The 19,214-nt window shown below is 39.8% G+C and overlaps 1 long non-coding RNA gene and 1 pseudogene across 3 annotated transcripts in view; one reads left to right on the top strand and one right to left on the bottom strand.

Moving 5' to 3' along the window:
• LOC114484373 (uncharacterized) overlaps window positions 1-19,214 on the top strand; it is a 210,092-nt gene that overhangs the window by 105,965 nt on the left and 84,913 nt on the right. The gene's annotated exons all lie outside the window — the stretch shown is intronic.
• LOC102989034 (endonuclease V-like) lies at window positions 1,382-2,278 on the bottom strand (annotated as a pseudogene).

Here is a 19,214-nt window from a genome sequence, read left to right as displayed (position 1 = left end):
TAGGGAGGGTGGGAGGGAGATGCAAGAGGGAGGGGATATGGGGATATATGTATACATATAGCTGATTCACTGTTATACAGCAGAAACTAACACACCACTGTAAAGCAATTATACTCCAATAAAGATGTTAAAAAAAAAAAGGATGCCTTTTCAGAATCTCCTGGAGTACTTGTTTTAATGCAGGTCCCCAGGCCCAACAGGAGATCACTGAATCACAACTCTGGATTGCTTGACCAGGAAGCCAGAGCTGAAAACATGAGTGAACCCATTTCCAAGCACACTTGAGACCACCATGGACACTCCACGAATCACACGGAGATTTGAAGAACTCAAGATGTGAGTTCCTAAGCATGTCCAGAAACATCACAATTTGGGCCTTGACATTAATGTGATCTCATTTTCTGTTGTTTATCTTAGATAAGGATCAATTTATAAGTGTCTTCTCTGAGAATGAACAGAGGGAATTAATTGACTGAAAGCACTGAGTATGGTTTCTACTTAAACAATTTTTTTTACAGGAAAGTATTTAGCTGAGATGCTTCATTTCATCATTAAGGTTTTTAATGTTTTGTTTTGTTTTTTTATGGGAGGAGTGGCTCTGTATTAGTTGTGTTCTGCTGCATAAAAATATTATTCCAGAACAAAGGTGAGATACTCAGAAACTGTGAGATAGGAACCTGGAAGCAGACTGGCTAGGTGGTTCTGTCCCAGGGTCTCTCCTGAGGTTGCAGTCAGATGACAGCCAGGGCTGGGGGCATCTAAAGGCTTGAGCAGGGCTGGAGGCTGTCCAAGATGACTCCCTCACATGGTGACTGGCAGGCGGGCTCAGTTCTCTGCCATGTGGACTTCACAGAGCAGTTTACAACACAGCAGCTGACTTCTGTCAAAGTGAACGATGATGGGGGAGAGAGAAGGAGGGGGCACCATCAAGACAAAAGTCCCAATGTATTTTAGGCCTAGTATCAGAAGTGACACACCCTCACACACCCACACCTCCACTGGTCATACAGATGGACAGGTTCCGTGTGGCCATAGGGCTACACCAGCCCCAGAAGGCCATCTTGGAAGCTGACTACCACAGGCTCCGAGAAAAAAATAAATTCAAGATGGCTTGATGCTTTTAATGTACCAAAAAGAGATTTATATTTCCATTGCAGGGTTTGGGAATAAGGAATGGATGCAGAGAAAATAAACCAAACCCAAAACATGAGGCAGTTATCAAGTGCAGGAAAAACAAGAGGTTGTACAAAAAAGGAGATGTAATCACATTACATTACTCAGCTGTGAGTAGTATGTGCAAAGAAAGAATAACGCAGACATTGAATTTTGATTCAATGAAAATGAGAAGATGGGTGGAAGGAAAGTGTATTTGAGGCTATGTGAGAGGGAACAAACTCTCAAGCCCCATGGCAGAAAGTCAGTGGATAATTTCTAAATCTGCAGGCTCTTCTGAGACTCCCTGGGGGCACGGCTTTGGCCTCTGTGCCTTCTTGCTCCTTTCAACTGCAAGGCAGGGGCCCCTTGGATTCCCAGGTTCCTGCGGATGTAGTCTGGGGAGCGGATGTCAGCCTGGTGCAGGGGCTCCAGGATCTGAAACTTGCAGCAGCCATGGGTCAGGCGCACGACTGCCTCCAGGCTCATTTTGTGGCCCACAGAGACATAGAGGAGCTTGATGCTGTGGTCGTGGCTCTTCGGCGCCATGCCCAGAATGGTCCCGGAACCTCCCATCAGAGGAAATGGCTCCAGCCTTCAGGAGCCATATCTCCTCCTTGTGCAGAGCGTTGTTCTCCAGCCCGTCCACCTGCAGGAGTTTCTTGGCCACCCCGATGCTGGACAGGTATGTGAGGACACCAAGGTGGCAGGCCACCCCAAAGCCTCAGTGGTGTAGCACCCCATTTCCATCCACAAAAAGGACCTGGGGCATGAGGTGGGGCTCCTTCTGCTGCAGCCACTGTACCACGTCCACCAGGAAGGTCACCTCTCGGAAGGCCAGGAAGTCTGACACATAGGGGCCTGTCAGGCTCACCATGTGACAGTCCTCATACATCACCTTGAGCTCAGGGTAGCTGAGCACCATCAGGGAGGCACAGGCGCTGACACCGTCGCCCTTCACAAAGGACACGTCCACGCCCCCGACCCTCTGCAGGCCCGAAAAGGCGGGGTCCCGTTGCCACGCCTCTGTGTCCCTGTCCACGACAAGGGTCTTCAACAGGGCTTGCTCCCGTTTCCAGAGCGACAGTGTTTCCTCTGGCGGCCTCCCAGCTGCCTTTTGGGCCATGGCACGGCCCTCCATCATTAAGTTCTAATACCAGCAAAAGGTGATGAGGCTCTTCCACTGCCTGGTCTTCCCTAACTCATTGAAGCATAGAACTATCATAAGTCAAAATGCAGAGAAACACCAACATGGAGTCCCCACATGTGCTGGTAAATGTTGTTGCTTCAAAGCAGAATTAAGTTTAGGGAACTTGTATAGAAGGAAGGTCAAAAACTGAGATTTTTTCTTTTATGTTTGTGTGTGTGTGTGTGTGTGTGTGTGTGTGTGTGTGTGTAAAGGACATAGTTTCTGCAATAAGTCCAACATTATGCTGGAAATGTAAATGTTTTATTTCCTAATTATCATAATAGCTCTGCTGGGTAGTAATTATTGTGTTACCCCATTATACAGTGTAGGAACCTGAAGCTTGAGTAACTTGCCCAAGGTCATATAGCAAGGAAAGTCACAAGGCAAAGAAAGATCTTGAACCTCCAAAGTTCATGATGTTTCCATTATACCATGCTTATAAAGAAACATGGAAAGAAATTAATACATAAAAGAAAGATATTAAATGTTAAAACTCCCATGACAGTTTTTTCCTTTGCAATCTCAGAATTATCCAGTAGGCTGTACCCCTGAATCAGTTTTCTATCGAAACCCCAAGCCATTAAACAGTGATTTTCTTAAGTGCTTCAGTTTTTTTGTTTTTTAAAAAAATTTTATTTAGTTTTGGCTGTGTTGGGTCTTTGTCGCTGCGCGCAGGCTTTCTCTAGTTGCAGCTAGCCGGGGCTACTCTTCTTTGTGGTGCACAGGCTTCTTATTGCAGTGGCTTCTTTTGTTGCGGAGCAGGGGCTCTAGGCACATGGGCTTCAGTAGTTGCAGCACACTGGCTCAGGGGTTGTGGCTCACGGGCTCTAGAGCGCAGACTCAGTAGTTGTGGCGCGTGGGCTTAGTTGCTCTGCAGCATGTGGGGTCTTCCCAGACCAGGGCTCAAACCCGTGTCCCCTGAGTTAGCAGGCGGATTCTTAACCACTGCATCACCAAGGAAGTCCCCAGTTGTTTTTTTGTTTTGGGGTTTTTTTTTGCGGTACGCGGGCCTCTCACCATTGTGGCCTCTCCCGCCGCGGAGCACAGGCTCCGGACGCGCAGGCCCAGCGGCCATGGTCCATGGACCCAGCCGCTCCGTGGCATGTGGGATCCTCCCGGACCGGGGCACGAAACCGCGTCTCCTGCATCGGCAGGTGGACTCTAAACCACTTGCACCACCAGGGAAGCCCTCCCAGTTGTTTTTTTATATATAAATTATTTTAAATGAAGTCTGTAACAATAATTTACAAATTTTTATATGTACACCTGAAAGTCAAAAGAAAATATTGTTTTTCATGCATTGGTTTTAAGTCCTTAACTGATATTTTAGATTAAAATAGTACCCTATTAAAATTGTTTGTGAAAATTATTGATGCTTCCACAGCTAGCGACAAAGGTTTATTTTATTCCACCCCTGTGAAAGCCAAGCCCTTTTATCACAGGCTCCCATACAGGCTTAGCTTGATTTGCAGAATTGTGATTAGTTTATCAGTATGGCTCCAAATGTAGCCAAGGCACAGTTATTTTAGAATCACCTAAGACTGTTGTTCTCAAAACATGGTCCCCAACCAGCAGCATCAGCATCACCTGGGATCTTGTTAGGTAAACTCTCTGGCCCCACTCCAGACCTATGAATCAGAAACTAGATTCTGAGGTCCAGAAATCTGTGTTTTAACAAGCCCTCAGAGTGATTCTGATACACACTAACGTCTGAGGACCACCAACCTAGGATAGTTATTGAAAGCAGAGACTTCTGCTCCTCACCCAGACTGAATCAGAATTTCTGGGGTCTAGAAATTTATATTTTAAAACAAATATCCTAGTGATTCTTAGACACAAAAAAGTTTGAGAACCACACTGGTCCATGTGGTGTGATTTGAGAGAACAGAAAGGATCCTTCCCTTAAAATCTCTCTCCACTTATTGATCAAAAGTTAATTAATTTGTAGAATTAAGCAAGGATATCTTCATTAGTTTCTAAATTCATTAAGTCATAAATATTTTAGAGTGAATTTATGTTATTAACTAGATACTTCACCTTAATGGGAAAACTAGGAGAGTGGGCAATTAAAAGGGAGGATGTTACAAAGAGAGGCTACAAAAGCCTAACTTGAATACTTTGCCTTATAGTCACCTAAGATCTGAATTCAGATACAGTACCTTATATTTTTCATTAGGGGTATGTCATAGTTTCTGTGTAACATCTTCAGCATCACATCCTTTGGTCAACTCCCACCCCCAAAAAAGAGAACCTAAGTCTACTTGGCAGTAATCAAGTAATACTTATATTCTGAGTATAGGTAATAATGTATTGTGGTGTTTATTTGGTGTGGGGTTTTTTTGTTTTTTAGTGTAAATAGAACCTATATATTCAAGGGCAAAAAAACAAAACATGAGCACATAGGAAAATTAATCTCATTTACTTTGTAATATCACTTAAACTCTTTTCAAACAGTATATACTCAGCCAACTGACCAGACTGGGCTCTGTTTGACTTCCTGTTGCTTCAAAACAAATACAGATACAACATGGATGATCCTCAAAAACATTACATGTGAAAGAATGCAGACACAAAAGGACACATATTGTATGGTTCCATTTATGTGAAATATCCAGAATAGGCAAATCCATAGAGATGGCAGATTAGCCGTTGTCAGGGGCTAGGGGAGGGGGTAATGTGGAGTGACTGCTTTTTGAGCAGGGGTGATGAAAATGTTCTAGAACTAGATCGGTAGTAATGGTTGCACAACATTGTGAAGGCACTAAATGCCACTAAATTGTACACTTTAAAATGACAAATTTTATGTTATGTGTGTTTTCCACAATAAGAAACAAATAGATACACAAAATAAAATCTTCCCTCAAAGGATGAAGATTGATAGTACTCAGGATATAGAAAAAGATGAGCCTTTGGAGTAGAAGGGAATTCTAATAATATACGCCAAAATGTTTTAAGCAGTGACAGTAAATTTGGGAATAGTCAGGTTACAATGTTGAAAGCCAGCTCTCACTTAGATATATCCTTTGGCTTGCCAAAAACTAAAGCAGAAGCAAACAAAGCTAAAAATCCCTTAAAATCTCCCCACAAACAGCTACAGCACAGCATATATTGATATAATTGTGATTAACACATTCATAGTCAGGCCAATCAGAGTCCCAAGAGGTCTTCTTAGTGGGCGGGGTTTCCTAGGCAACAGCCCACAACTGGTTTCTCACCTATCTCCACAGAAAGACATGGAGTGGGTTTCATGACTTACCCCTACCCTGACCCCTTTGCCACCAAGCCCCCAGGGCAAATATGGGTCCCTCCTATGAAGAAATGTAAGAATGAAATCTTACACTGGCATTAATTTAATGCCTATCAGTGTCTATGCAACTAAAAATAAAGGCTATTCTCACTTTAATTTACTCCTTCAGAGAACTCAGAGATATTTACAGCTGTGACCTCAATTCTTGCCCTTTTCTATTCTCCCTCCTACTGTCTAGAAATCAAATTACCCTCCTAAAAATTTGTCATGTCCCATCAGGATTAGATTAAAAACTTTGTGTCTGAAAGCTTCAACTGAAAAACTGGAGAAGGTTGTGAACTGCTTTGGAATGAGACAAAATGGTGTCTGCTCTGCCTTCTGAAGAAGGGCTGCTCTTTGTGTGGGCGATTTTGTGAAATTCTGTGTCACCCACGCTACCCATTACAATGTTCAAAACATTCACATATCTGATGCAGAGGAAATGTAGCTGGTGCTGTATTTATTCCTGTTACCTCCTGTCTTGAAGCAAAATGCCAGTGCCTCATGCAGCCCGGAGTGGTAAACATCAGCTGGGAAGAAGCCTTTATTTAGGGAATTTATCAGAAAATGAATTTCTGAAGACCAATATTAAGAAAGTGGAAGCACTGTTTACAAAGTATACCATTGGTGAAAATAGAAATTTTTAATGGTCAATTTCTGTTGTATTCATGAGCAGCATCACTTCTATTGTGGTCTCCTATATTTGTAAATTATACACAGATTATTCCACTTTGGATGCCCACCAACTGTGTGCATTCATAAAACAGATTTTGTGCTGTTAAGGAGACATAATATAGGCTGAGGATTTGATACAGTGCTAATAAAATTAAAATTTTTAAAAGACCTGCCGGGGCTTCCCTGGTGGTGCAGTGGTTGCGCGTCTGCCTGCTGATGCAGGGGAACCGGGTTCGCGCCCCGGTCTGCTGGGAGGATCCCACATTCCGCGGAGCGGCTGGGCCCGTGAGCCATGGCCGCTGGGCCTGCGCGTCTGGAGCCTGTGCTCCGCAACGGGAGAGGCCACAGCAGAGGGAGGCCCGCATACCACAAAAAAAAAAAAAAAAAAACCTGCCAAATGGGTAAGATGTTTGCCCTATATTAGTGACTATCATTTTGATGTGAAATCCACTTTAATGAACACCTGACAAAGAAACCTTTTAAAGGAATGATTATCTTTGACATGAATATATTCAGCTACTGTTTATACAATGAAATCTTAACTAGCTTGTAAAAATGGCACAATATTACGATGAGTATAGATAACACTATATAAAGAAAATGTAAAGACTGCCTGAAGAGTTAATGACTAATTCTGTTGTCTGAGCTGGTGCTTCAGTGACAATTTGCTCTGAGAAAAGCTTATGTTTATGGTATTTTGGGTGCAGTCTGTACATTTGAATTATACCTAGGGCCTCATCAATGCTGTGTATAAATTACAGAAATTACCAAAGCAAGAAAGCTTTATGTTTGCATTCTATTTTCAGATACAAGGTAAGGTAATTATAATTTATTACCCAGTAACTGTATTTTATGTCTTAAAATTGAAAAATAAGGTAAAAAATGGAAAGTATTTGAGTATGAAGGTAATGATACTTAAAAGTGTTGACCTCATTGCATTTTTCACCTTTAGATGACATGCTAAAGCAAAGGTAAATATTTTATTACACAGTGCTCTAATTATGTTCAGAGAGAAGGAATGAAAACTATAAATGGTTATAAAATATAGGCCATAATGACAGGTTAAGTTATTATTAGCCTGAAGAAAAGAAGGCTAAGTTTCGAATTTGTGAGTCCACAACTAAAGAAAAGATACGTAAACAGGCAATCTATTCATTGTTCTTCATTTCCACAGAAGACAGCAGTTACATTAAATTGGTTAAGTAAAGAACATTCTCAGCAGTGTGGCAAAGAATAACAAAAGAAAATACAAAATACTTCTCCTTGATGACTTTGAACAAAGAGGACATGCACTATAGGTAAAAATTTCCCTAGTGGCTGAGGTTTGAATGATATGCTTCTTGCTGATTATGTGATTCTATGGAAACCTATTCTCTAAAATAATGCAGTACTGTGTTGTCCCAAGCAGGTGGAAATGTCTTTTGTGTTTAATGTAAATTAAATGGTTTTAACATTGAACTGCACTAATTTAGGAAGTTCCCACTGGTCATCAGTGAAATCCAAATGAGGACTGTGCATTCTCAGTGTCTCCCAGTTAATCACAGAGGAGGACATCAGGGAGAAGTTGGGAAATGTAATCAAAAGGATTGAAAAATGGATAAGGACATTAAATAAAACTATTGTAGAACAATGATTTTCAATCTTGGTTGCAATTATAAACATTTGGGGAAGCTTTTTCAAAAATACCAATGCCTGAGTCCTGCTGGCTTGGGCTAGGACCCTGGCATAGGTCTTTTTAGAGCTAGGTTTGAAAAATCACTGTTTAGGACTTTTAAGGATCTTCAATGCTCATAAAATCAAGCAAAGTATGATGTAAAAAAATCTCGACACCATCTATTGTTTCAGAGTATTTTTTAAACATAAAATACAAATAAATACTATCAACTGCCCATCTAGCCACGGACCCGTGATCGGTATGATTTAATAGAAGTGTATGATGTAGTACTAAGAAGAAGAGCAATGAATCAGAACAGGTGCAACCTAGCCCTGGCTCCACCATTGGTGAGATGTGTGACTCTGGACAAGTTACTTTTTCACTCCGGACTTTAATTTCTTCATTCATAAAGTGAGGGAACCAAATGGCCTTCAGGTCTCTTCTGGTTTCCTGATTCTCTGGCAATATGTGATGATTGTGCAGCTTTTTGCGGGAATCTGTGCTTAAAACATATTTTCCAGTTTGAAAGTTATTTATAGCAACAGCCTTACAATAGAGAGTATCAAGGTATCTTACTAATTCTATTTCAGTATATTTCTAATGAGCAGTTTTTTAAATTGAGGTATTGTTGGTTTACAATATTATATTAGTTTCAGGTGTACAACATAGTGATTCAAAATTTTTATAGGTTATACTCCATTTAAAGTTATTATAAAATATTGGCTATATTCCCTGTGCTGTACAATGTATCCTTTTTCTTATTTATTTTATACATAGTAGTTTGTACCTCTTAAAACCCTACCCTTATCTTGCCCCTCCCCACCTCCCTCTCACCACTGGTAACCACTAGTTTGTACTCTATATCTGTGAGTCTGTTTCTGTTTTGTTATATTCATTCATTTGTTTTAGATTCCACGTACAAGTGATAACATACAGTATTTGTCTATCTCTATCTGACTTATTTCACTAGGCATAGTACCCTCCAGGTCCATCCATGTTGTTGCAAATGACAAACTTTCATTCTTTTTTTATGGCTGAGTAGTATTTCATTCAGTTTGTGTGTGTGTGTGTGTGTGTGTGTGTGTGTGTGTGTGTGTGTATCACATCTTCTTTATCCATTCATCTGTTGACAGATACTTAAGTTGCTTCCATATCTTGGCTATTGTAAATAATGCTGCTATGAACATTGGGGTACATGTATCTTTTTAAATTGTTTTTGTTTTTTTGGATATATACCTAGGAATGAAATTGCTGGATCATCTGGTAGTTCTATTTTTAGTGTTTTTGAGGAACTTCCATACTGTTTTCAATAGTAACTGCACTAATTTGTGTTCCTACCAACAGTGTACAAGGGTTCCCTTTTCTCCACATCCTTGCCAACATTTGTTATTTATGGTCTTTTAGACATTCTGACAGGTGTGAGGTGACATCTCATTGTGGTTTTGATTTGCATTTCTCTAGTGATTAGCAGTGTTGAGCATCTTTTCACATGTGTGTTGGCCATCTGTATGTCTTCTTTGGAAAAATGTCTATCCAGGTCTTATGCCCATTTTTTAATAGGGTTGTTTGAGGTTTTTTGATATTGAGTTGTATGAGCTGTTTGTATATTTTTGAATATTAACCTCTTATTGGTCATCATTTACAAATATTTTCTTCCATTCAGTAGGTTTTGTTTTCATTTTGTCGATGGTTTCCTTTGCTGTGCAAAAGTTTTTAAGTTTAATCAGGTCCCACTTGTTTATTTTTGCTTTTGTTTCCTTTGCGTTAGGAAACAGATCCAAAAAATATTGCTACGACTTATTCAAAGAGTGTTCTGCCTATGTTTTCTTCTAGGAGTTTTTTAGTTTCCAGTTTCACAACCAGTTTTAAATGACTATTGACCTAAGTCAACTCATCAAGTTGAAGACATATTGTGACAGACTTTATGCATGTGTAACTTAGCAAATATTTTTGAGCACTTGTGTTCCAGACACTGTTCTAGAAACTGTGATGATGCAAAGATAAAAGAGACACAGTCCTTATTGTCAATAAGTTGATGGTTCTGTAGAAAAGACAAAATGAAGAATGGAGTCCAAGTTTTTTAACCTTTAAAAAGCACATACTTTTCTATCAATATTCCCACAAACAATAGCAATAGCCCTCGGGGAGAATTGTGGGAAATCTGTTCTTTTACTGGATTTTCTTCCCAAATAAGTTCTATAAATCTCCAAGGAACACTTCCATGGTCCACAATCTGTCCCGATGATCACTGACCAATTGACTAGCCATCTTGATCTGGACATTATAGCTCCATATTCCACAGTTTATTTTTTGATGTCCTGTAAGTGCCTTTTAGTGGTGCTGCTGCTCTTCTTTGCTTCACACTAGATGTGTGCACAAAGTTCTCCCTTAATTCCCTAGAGCACAGCCAAGCCTACTGAAATACTTAATGCTTAACTGAAGGCTTAGGGATAATTCAAGCACAACATAGAAAGTACCTTTTAACTCAGCTGCCATTAAAAGAGACTTGCTACTCTTAGGATCTTCCATCAATCTTAAATATAAATAAACTGATATTGTATGTCAGAGACTGTTCCATGTGGCAAGTCACCCCGGGCATCTACACATTGTGGAGTTTCTACACTTACCTCTCTTTTGTCTATTAACTGGGAAGAAGTCTGCCCTCTCCCAGTCCATGCCCAGGCCTAGCTCATCTTCCACCCCTGGATGATTGACAGTGGAAACACCCAATTCCTTCACCCTCACCCACCAGGTACTCTTTAGCCTCAGGGGAATAGACAAGACAATGCCACAGTTTAGAAGACCTACTTCAAAGTCTGGGTTATTCAATAAAAAAACCCATGGGTGCGTTGCCAAGAGTTCAGCCACGGTAAAGCTGTTCCAAGGCCATCCCAGATCTTCAGTCTAATACGATGTTAAGTGAAAGCCCGAAATGGACTGTTCCAAACCAGTCTGTGAGAAAAAAATTCTTTTATAAAAGATATACATATCTCCTGGGTCAGGGGTGGGAGGTGGGTTCAGAGGCAAGATTCAATACTTAGGAAAAAACTTAACATTATCTGTCTCTGTCTCTGCAAGGGTGTATTTATGCTAAAGACAACAGAATGTACAATGATCAGTGGCTTGTTTCACACCTCTGTCTGAAGTACTAGCTTTCAGATTAAAGATGACTTAATATTTTTCTCCAAGAACAATGGTGGTTGTTATGTTTATAAAGTATTCTAGTGATTTTCCTAAAGCAAAAGAATCTGCTTCGAAGGTGAATGATTGTTTCCACTACTAACACATTTTAAATGATCTTTTCAGTTAAGAAAAAAACAAACTTGATTTCATTTTAATACCCTACTATAAGGGTGAGAAAGGCCCCTATTTAGACTGGGGACAGTAGGAGTGAGGACAGAGGAGCCATCCAGGACAGAGAATGACTGAAGAGAGTGCTAAAGTTTGGGTAGGAGCCAATGACCTGAGGTAGGGAGGTCAGGAGAGCATGATTCAGACAGGTGGAGCAGCATTTGTGAAATCTGAGAGACCAGAGAGGAGGGTGCCTTCAAGAGGAGGTGACATTTCGGGTGCGAGTTCGCAGAGGGGGTGACATTTTGGTTGGGCAGTTTTGACATTTGCACCTATTTTGTGACTCTAAAAGTACCAAGCCATTAAACTTTGATTTTTGAAAATCACTAGGTAATTTGTATTGTAAAGTGTAAAACAGACACTCTCACTCCCTCTCTTATTCAAAGTTGGGGGGGCGGCACCAGGGAGGGATGGTTAGGTTGAAACTACAATGAATTGTTGCAAACTCTATCAAAGACTGCGTAGTTTGTAAACTATGTCCAAATGGACATAAAAAGTCCTCTTTCCTAAGGTTTTATCATGGAAGATTCTCTGTACCTAATACTGTACCTGTAGGTATTCTATATACTTTTAATGAATGAATGAATGAATCATTATGGGGAGGTTATGAAGGATTTTAATACAATTCTTTAAATAAGTGTCTCATTTCTAATCCTCCCAACCCCAAATAAGAGATTCAACTACCTTAATGAGATAATCTCACTTACATTATCTCATTTAATCATCATCATAACCCTATGAAGTACATAATGTGATTTTCATTTTATGGATGTAGAAACCTAAGCTCAAGGTAAGTGATCCAAGGTCACAGGTTAGAAATGAAAAACAGTGGGTTTTGAATCCAGGTCTGTTGCTTCTGGTTCATTAATTCAATAAACATCCACTGAAGTATGTCCACAATGTCTCCTATTGAAACCTCAATCGAAGCAACCCACTGTTGAAACTCTAAGCCACATGAGGACAAGTACTTAGAAATAGACCCCATTATTGACTAGAACCATTTTGTGAACTATATTAAAAGCTTCCAATATCTGTCACAAATAAAGAATTTGGAGGGATTCTGGTTGATCAATTGTATTCTATGTCAAACTGTTCTACTCTGAGATATAAAGAAGGGTTGATTGCCTTTAGTGGCCTCAACCTCTGTAAAGGTTATGATGCCTCCCTGTCCCCTCAACCTCTCAAATATATTTCAAAAAAAGTTTTAATCTGACTTATAAAATCAGTGTAATGTAGTTTATTAAAGTATACTTCTCTCTCCTAATGACAGCTTACATGCTATTTTAACTTTTTGTGGTACCCTAAGCACATACTTAAATTTGCTCTTTGCTTAATCCAGTCTGGGATACCAGATGCATTTGTACATTTTCCTTGGCATTGTGCTCTACTTGTGTACTTGTTGATTAATTTGGAAACCAGAGATCAGTTGATAAACTAACCTACTGGATAAAGGCTATAATTTTATTCTCAAGTGGAAAGAGATTATGGTCTCCTGGGCTTCAAAGGGAGTAATACAAGCTACAGAAGCTTCTTTGCTCCTGCTTCAGGTGGGTGGAATGGTTGATGTGGTGTGGTGTGGTATGTAACTCCTGTGCCATAGAAATCTTGTTCAAAAATTGTGGCCTGTGTATTTTGGTATAGGAAATTTTGACACTTTTGAACATAAAATGTCTGAAGAGGTTCTTGCTGCCCCCAGTGAACTAGAAATTAACATTTTTGAAATAATGTCCTTGCCATCTTGAAACTTGAGCCTTGTTGGAAGATGGAGGGAACGAAAGTGTCCACAGAACTGAGAAGTCATTGTGAGACCAAAAATCGAGGCAGGCAGCTCCATATAATCAATGGATCAGTTTATCATAGGGTAACTTACTCACAGGGTAGGATCTGGATCGGGTGGACAACGATCTGGAAGCATTCACAGCTGCGCTCCTCACCACTGAGGGGCCATTGGATAATTTTACAGTTAACCTGGGGTATGAAAGTAGGTGCTTGGAAGCAGACCATGCATTCCTAAATCAAGATTTATGAGTGGGTAACTAGTCTCGTGGTCACCAGGAATACGTCAGCAAGGGTTTTCATCATTGTTTTGGGACTAACAGAGCATAGAGGCCACCTGGTCCTAATGATTATTAAACAATACCTGTTAACTGCAAAGCCCTTGACGACAGAGAAGTGATTTACCACACAGTACAGTCCTGGGTAGAGTCAGTGAAAGGACAGGAGGAACTGTAAAACACAAGGTTGTGTCAGTTATGCTAACAGCCATACAAGCCTTCATTAATTATTTTAAAATCAGTGGTGGGAACTGTATAATCTTATAATTGTAACCTACCAATAAAGCTCTCTATACTTTTCTTAAAGAAACATATTACAAGCAATCTGAAATATATAATTAATTAGCAATTAACTAGAAAAATTGTTAGACAACTAATACTCTATTGTATCGATAAAGACAGATAAATCTTGAGTTACAAATTAAGTCTTGTGTTAAATTTCTTTTCTTTCTTGAGGGTAAGGGGAAATCAGAATACAGAAATATTTAAAAATATCAGAATCATTATATTATGGAGGCAAGGAGCCCAGATATTTTCCTGACATTGAGCAGTGCAAAATTTGGTTTGAAATATCCTGAACTCTGTGGATGTCCTGGCTCTGCCATTTTCTAATTGTGTGACATTAGGTAAGTCACTTCTTTAAACTTCAGTTACTTTATCTATAAAACAAGCATAATAATAGTACCTACTTCTAGGGCTCTTTTAAGGGTAAAATAAGAAATGCAGTCAAGTGCATAGCATAATGCTAGAATCTTGGACATTGTGTATGTTCAATATATTAAATACTATTATAATTATTTTATTAAAAGCATTTTACAATTCATAGCACTAGCTGTTCTAATCAGAACCATCTATCAAAATTGAGAGTCAAATGAGATCTGTATTTTCCTCCACAGTACCAGAGGTAATGACCTCACTCCACAGATTCCCCACACAGCACTTCACTCATACTTAAAGACTAGCATCTGATGTCTATAGTCAGAAATTACTATGGCTAGCTAGAAATGTCTGAGCCTGTCTTTCCCACTAAATTATAAATTCTGGAGGATAGAGACCATATATTTTGAATTGAATTTTAATTGCATCCCCAACTGCGATTACACTGCCTGCATATAGTTTAATGACCAGCAAAGATAAAATTTCAGTCAACAGTCATCTCTGCAATCTTGAGTTGTACAATGAAACAACTGGAAGGGAACCTCCACCTGACCTGTCTCTAGTCAGGGACCCATCGCTCTAGGATGAATGCTAATGGGGGTCCTATATGGAGCTGCAGGGTGAGAACCTTCAAAGGGTGGGAAGAGGACCTGGACTTTGCTGTTCTCCAGGAGGAAAGGAGTAACCGGAACTACTGATGTTAACATGGTTGCTGGCACCCTGTGTCTTCCTAGGGGCCAGCCACCAGACCCCACTTTGCCCCAGTCACTGTCTGCTTTTTGCAAAGAATATTTGTGATGGTATTATGAGACCTGAAGTCCTATTTCTGCTAATAAATCTGCTTCCCTTCTAAACATACATACTTGTGCACAGGTACACACAACCACATGTAACCACATGCACCATCCTCCTCATTCAATGTTAGTGCTGACCTGAACTAAAATTGGGCTCTTTATAATACCACTTGAATGGTGTAAAACTCCATGGAAATAAAATTAGAAAAGCCCATCATGTGGTGTGTTTATCGTAATGCATAGGTGTATCCATTTTACAACTGGGTAGTATTTTACATGGCTTTTTGGTATTGAGGATAATGATTACTTCAGATCTTTTTGCTGATTTCACTGTAGTGTTCTGGAGAGAAATTTTAGACATAAGTTATATAAAGATCTGAACACAATTCTGTCAGTTCAATTCACCAAATCTCTTTTGAGCTTCTGTTACAAAGAATTGAACTAGGCAATATTGGGGATACATACACAAGTAATAGGGCATAGTCCCTCGTCTCTAGAGAGGCCATAATTTAACATCATCACCATTGTCGAAGTGTATTTCTTAATGATTCCATCATACACAGTATGCTGGATGGGGTATGAAGCTGGTTAAGCAAACATCAAAGCCTCCTCAAATCCTCTTTTGAAAAAGAGAATGTATATAAATAAATAAATAATAATATGCGAGTTCCCAAGACTTACTCTTGACAAGCAACACAAACACCAAAAATATGAAATACATTCAGTTAAAAATTATAGTGAAGCCTAATTTATCCAGTATTATCAAAGAATGAAAATATTTATGTGTTTTAATTTTTCTGATAATGGAAATGTTATTCCTTTTAAAGCACCAAATCTTTTTAAATATTAACCAATTAAAGGTGTATCTTCCTAAAATGAATGATCTATTTCCCCTGCGTTGTAAAATTATATATCCTGAACTAAATCTAACATTTTCTTAGTGAGACTGGAATATCATTGAGAGCATAGTATGCTGTACTGTAAATAGGGAACTTTTCAGGAACAATATTGAGGTGTGCAGAGCTATTTTTCCATACTAAATGGACTCAGACTATACTTTTTTGGTTCATCTTTTTACTTATTATAAGTATTTTTAAAAATCTTGTTCCCTTAGTGGTTTAATTGTCCCACTAAGTTACTATTGCTCTGCAGTAAGCCACCCCAAATTTAGTGGCATAAAAAATTATTTTATTATGCTCTCAGATACTGTAGATCAAGAATTAAGAAAGGGTGTGTGGAGACAGTTCTCTGATCTACCACGCCTGGCCCCTAAGCTAGGAAGACTCAGGTGACTAGCAGTGACTTTAATAGCTAGAATCTGGAACAGCTGGGACTGCAGGATCTCTCTCCATGATCGCTCACTCACCTGTCTGGCACCTGAGCTGGGACATCTAAAGGCTGGTCTCAGCTGCAACTATTGACTGGAACACCTACACATGGCCTCTTAACATGGGTTAAGATTTTCACAGCATGGTGACTGAGTTCTGAGAGGGAAAGCCCCAAAATGGGGCTTCCAGAGGGTGAGAAACAGGTGGAAGCTTCACGGCCTTTCCTCATGGCCTCAGAAATCATACAACACCATTCTGTTAGCAACAAATGAGTCATGAGGTCAGTCCCAAATTCAAGGAAACAAGATTTAGAGTTTACTTACTAATGGTGCAGTGGCAAGGTTACACTGCAGGAGAGCATGAGGGATGGGAGAGATTGCTGGGACCATCTTTGAAAAATACAATCTGTCAGCAGCCATTTCTTATCGTTATTGACCTATCCCCCCTGTAGGCTTCCCAAACGCTTCAGGTTTCAGTTCTAAACTTCTAAAGTGGCAAAACAAACTAGCTTTCCAAAATTGAATGTAAAATCAAATATGCAGTCATTTGGCTGAGGCAGTCATAACGGTTCTCTTATGAATGAGGTGACTGAGTTTTAATATATGCACCTGATGGTAGCCACTCTGGCTGCCCTGAGGCTTTTCCTCACTGTTTTCCAAACAGTGCAGCCAGTGACAGAGGCCTCAGGAGAAACCAAACCTGCCAACTCCTTGATCTTGGACTTCCAGCCTCCAGAACTGTGAGGAAATAAATTTTTGTTGTTTAAGCCAGCAGTCCCCAAACTTTTTGGCACCAGGGACCGGTTTCATGGGAATCAATTTTTCCACGGACCTGGGGGCGGGTGTGGGGGTTCAGGCGGTAATGGGAGCGATGGGGAGCAGCAGATGAAACTTCTCTCACTCTCCCGCCCGGTGCTGACCTCCTGCTGGTTCCTAACCGGTAGTGGTCCTCAGCCCGGGGGTTGGGGACCCCTGGTTTAAGCCATCCAGTTGTTGGATTTCTATATGGCAGCTCCAGATGACTTACACTGGATGACTGACTTCTCAGAGGATATGGTCCTTGTCCTACTGCTCTACTGCTCCTCTCATCTGTGCTCTCCTTTCTCTGCCCATGTATTCTCACGTTCCTATGCCATTGCTTATACTATTCCTTCTATGTAGAAGGTTCTTTCCTCTGTGTCTGGGCCTATTAACTCATCTCTCAAGGCTCAACTCAGATGTCATCTTTTCTGTGTTTTACTTAACCATAATCCACTCCATCTCTGTGCACATACCTTGATTTCATAATTTTTCATATTGAATGATAATTAGCCATCTCTGATCCCCTCCCCCTTGCTATAGAATAAGGTGTTTGAGGGGAGGGACTGCATTCTGGCTCCCCCAGTTTCTGATACAGAGCCTGACATTAGTAGGTGCTCAATACGTTTGTTGATTTAATACATTACACTAGAAACCTATAAAATTTAAGACCTGGACGACACCTTGATGATGATCTAATCCAGACTCTCATTTTACAAGTGAAGAAAATGCAGTCTGAAAAGGTTATTTCAGACAGATATTCTAAAGGAAATTACCATCATGTTTCTAGTTAGTACCAAAAAGCATCCTGAAAAGGTAATAATTTGGGGGGATGATTGAACAATTAAAAAGGCATGAGCTCATATAGCTGAGAATGGGAATGTGTTCCAGACACTGGGTAGGGCATCCAGGAAGGTTTGGAGACAGAGATGGATGACTGAGCCGATGTGTGCACATTAAAAATATGTTACTGTGATTTGGAAGGTCTGTTCACAAATCTTCAAAAAAACCTACACATTAAATTTTATTATTATTATTATTATCTATATCCCCCAATTTTTCCTGCCTAGTTTTTGATGAATAGGTTGTTAGAGACACAAGCTATAGCTTTATTTAAACATAAATTCCTTTATTTTCTGAACAAACCATTGAGAATTGTGCTGCATGTATATCCTGGTAAGTGCAGATAAGTTAAAATAATAAAAGCACATTTCCTCTCTTATCTCAGTATTCCCACCCAATTAAACCTTGAGTAAGAGCAAAGATATCAAGCATCACCTTACAGTTTATTTTTCCTGACAAAATTCCAAGGATAGGTGGGACTACCATCTTTGGTCCCTCATCCATCCTCCCTCAGAAATACTTTACATTCAATCCATAGGGGAAAAATGCTAAGAGTTGTGAGAGTATGATTAGTCTCTTGTCTCCTAAAACCTATTGACAATTTGGACTTCAAAAAATAATATGTGAGAAAAACCCATTTGTTTTCTGTTTTTTGAATGGTCTTTATGTCTAAAGAGATAAAACAAAAAAATAAATGTAACAAACAGCAGAAAAGGCACAAAAGAAGTCTAAAGTTCCATGTTTTCATTATGGAGATGATGATATTATCAATACATAAACATCACAAGGAGCTGTTGTGAGACTTTAGTCAGATGACGTAGTAGTGAGCTTATTTCAATGCCTGGCACTTCCTGTGTGAGTGCTCACAAATCTGTAAAATGCGTGCCGCAAACATTGGCTAGTAGTTCCATGTGGCAGTATCACTTTCCAAGTGGGTGAACTTGTGATAATTACTTAGGTTTATGACCCTCAGTTTTCTTACCTGTTAAGTGGGGAAAATGTTGCCTTTCTGTGGGGTGGTTGTGAAGATTTGGTGAAATGATAAAAGAGAAGGGCACACTGCCAGGCACTTCACAAAGGTAGGCTTCCTTTTTTTTTGGAATTTCTGAAGTTTATTTTATTTTTTTATACAGCAGGTTCTTATTGGTTATTCATTTTATACATATTAGTGTATACATGTCAATCCCAATCTCACAATATATCACACCACACCACCCCCCCGCCACTTTCGCCCCTCGGTGTCCATACATTTGTTCTCTACATCTGTGTCTCAATTTCTGCCCAGCAAACTGATTCATCTGTACCATTTTTCTAGGTTCCACATATATGCGTTAATATACGATATTTGTTTTTCTCTTTCTGACTTCACTCTGTATGACAGTCTCTAGATCCATCCACATCTCTACAAATGACCCAATTTCGTTCCTTTTTAGG

This window comes from Physeter macrocephalus, chromosome 2 (genome assembly GCF_002837175.3).
Source record: "Physeter macrocephalus isolate SW-GA chromosome 2, ASM283717v5, whole genome shotgun sequence".
Classification (NCBI taxonomy): domain Eukaryota; kingdom Metazoa; phylum Chordata; class Mammalia; order Artiodactyla; family Physeteridae; genus Physeter; species Physeter macrocephalus.
Note: the sequence above shows the minus strand (reverse complement) of the source record. Positions and strands in the feature narration are given on the sequence as shown.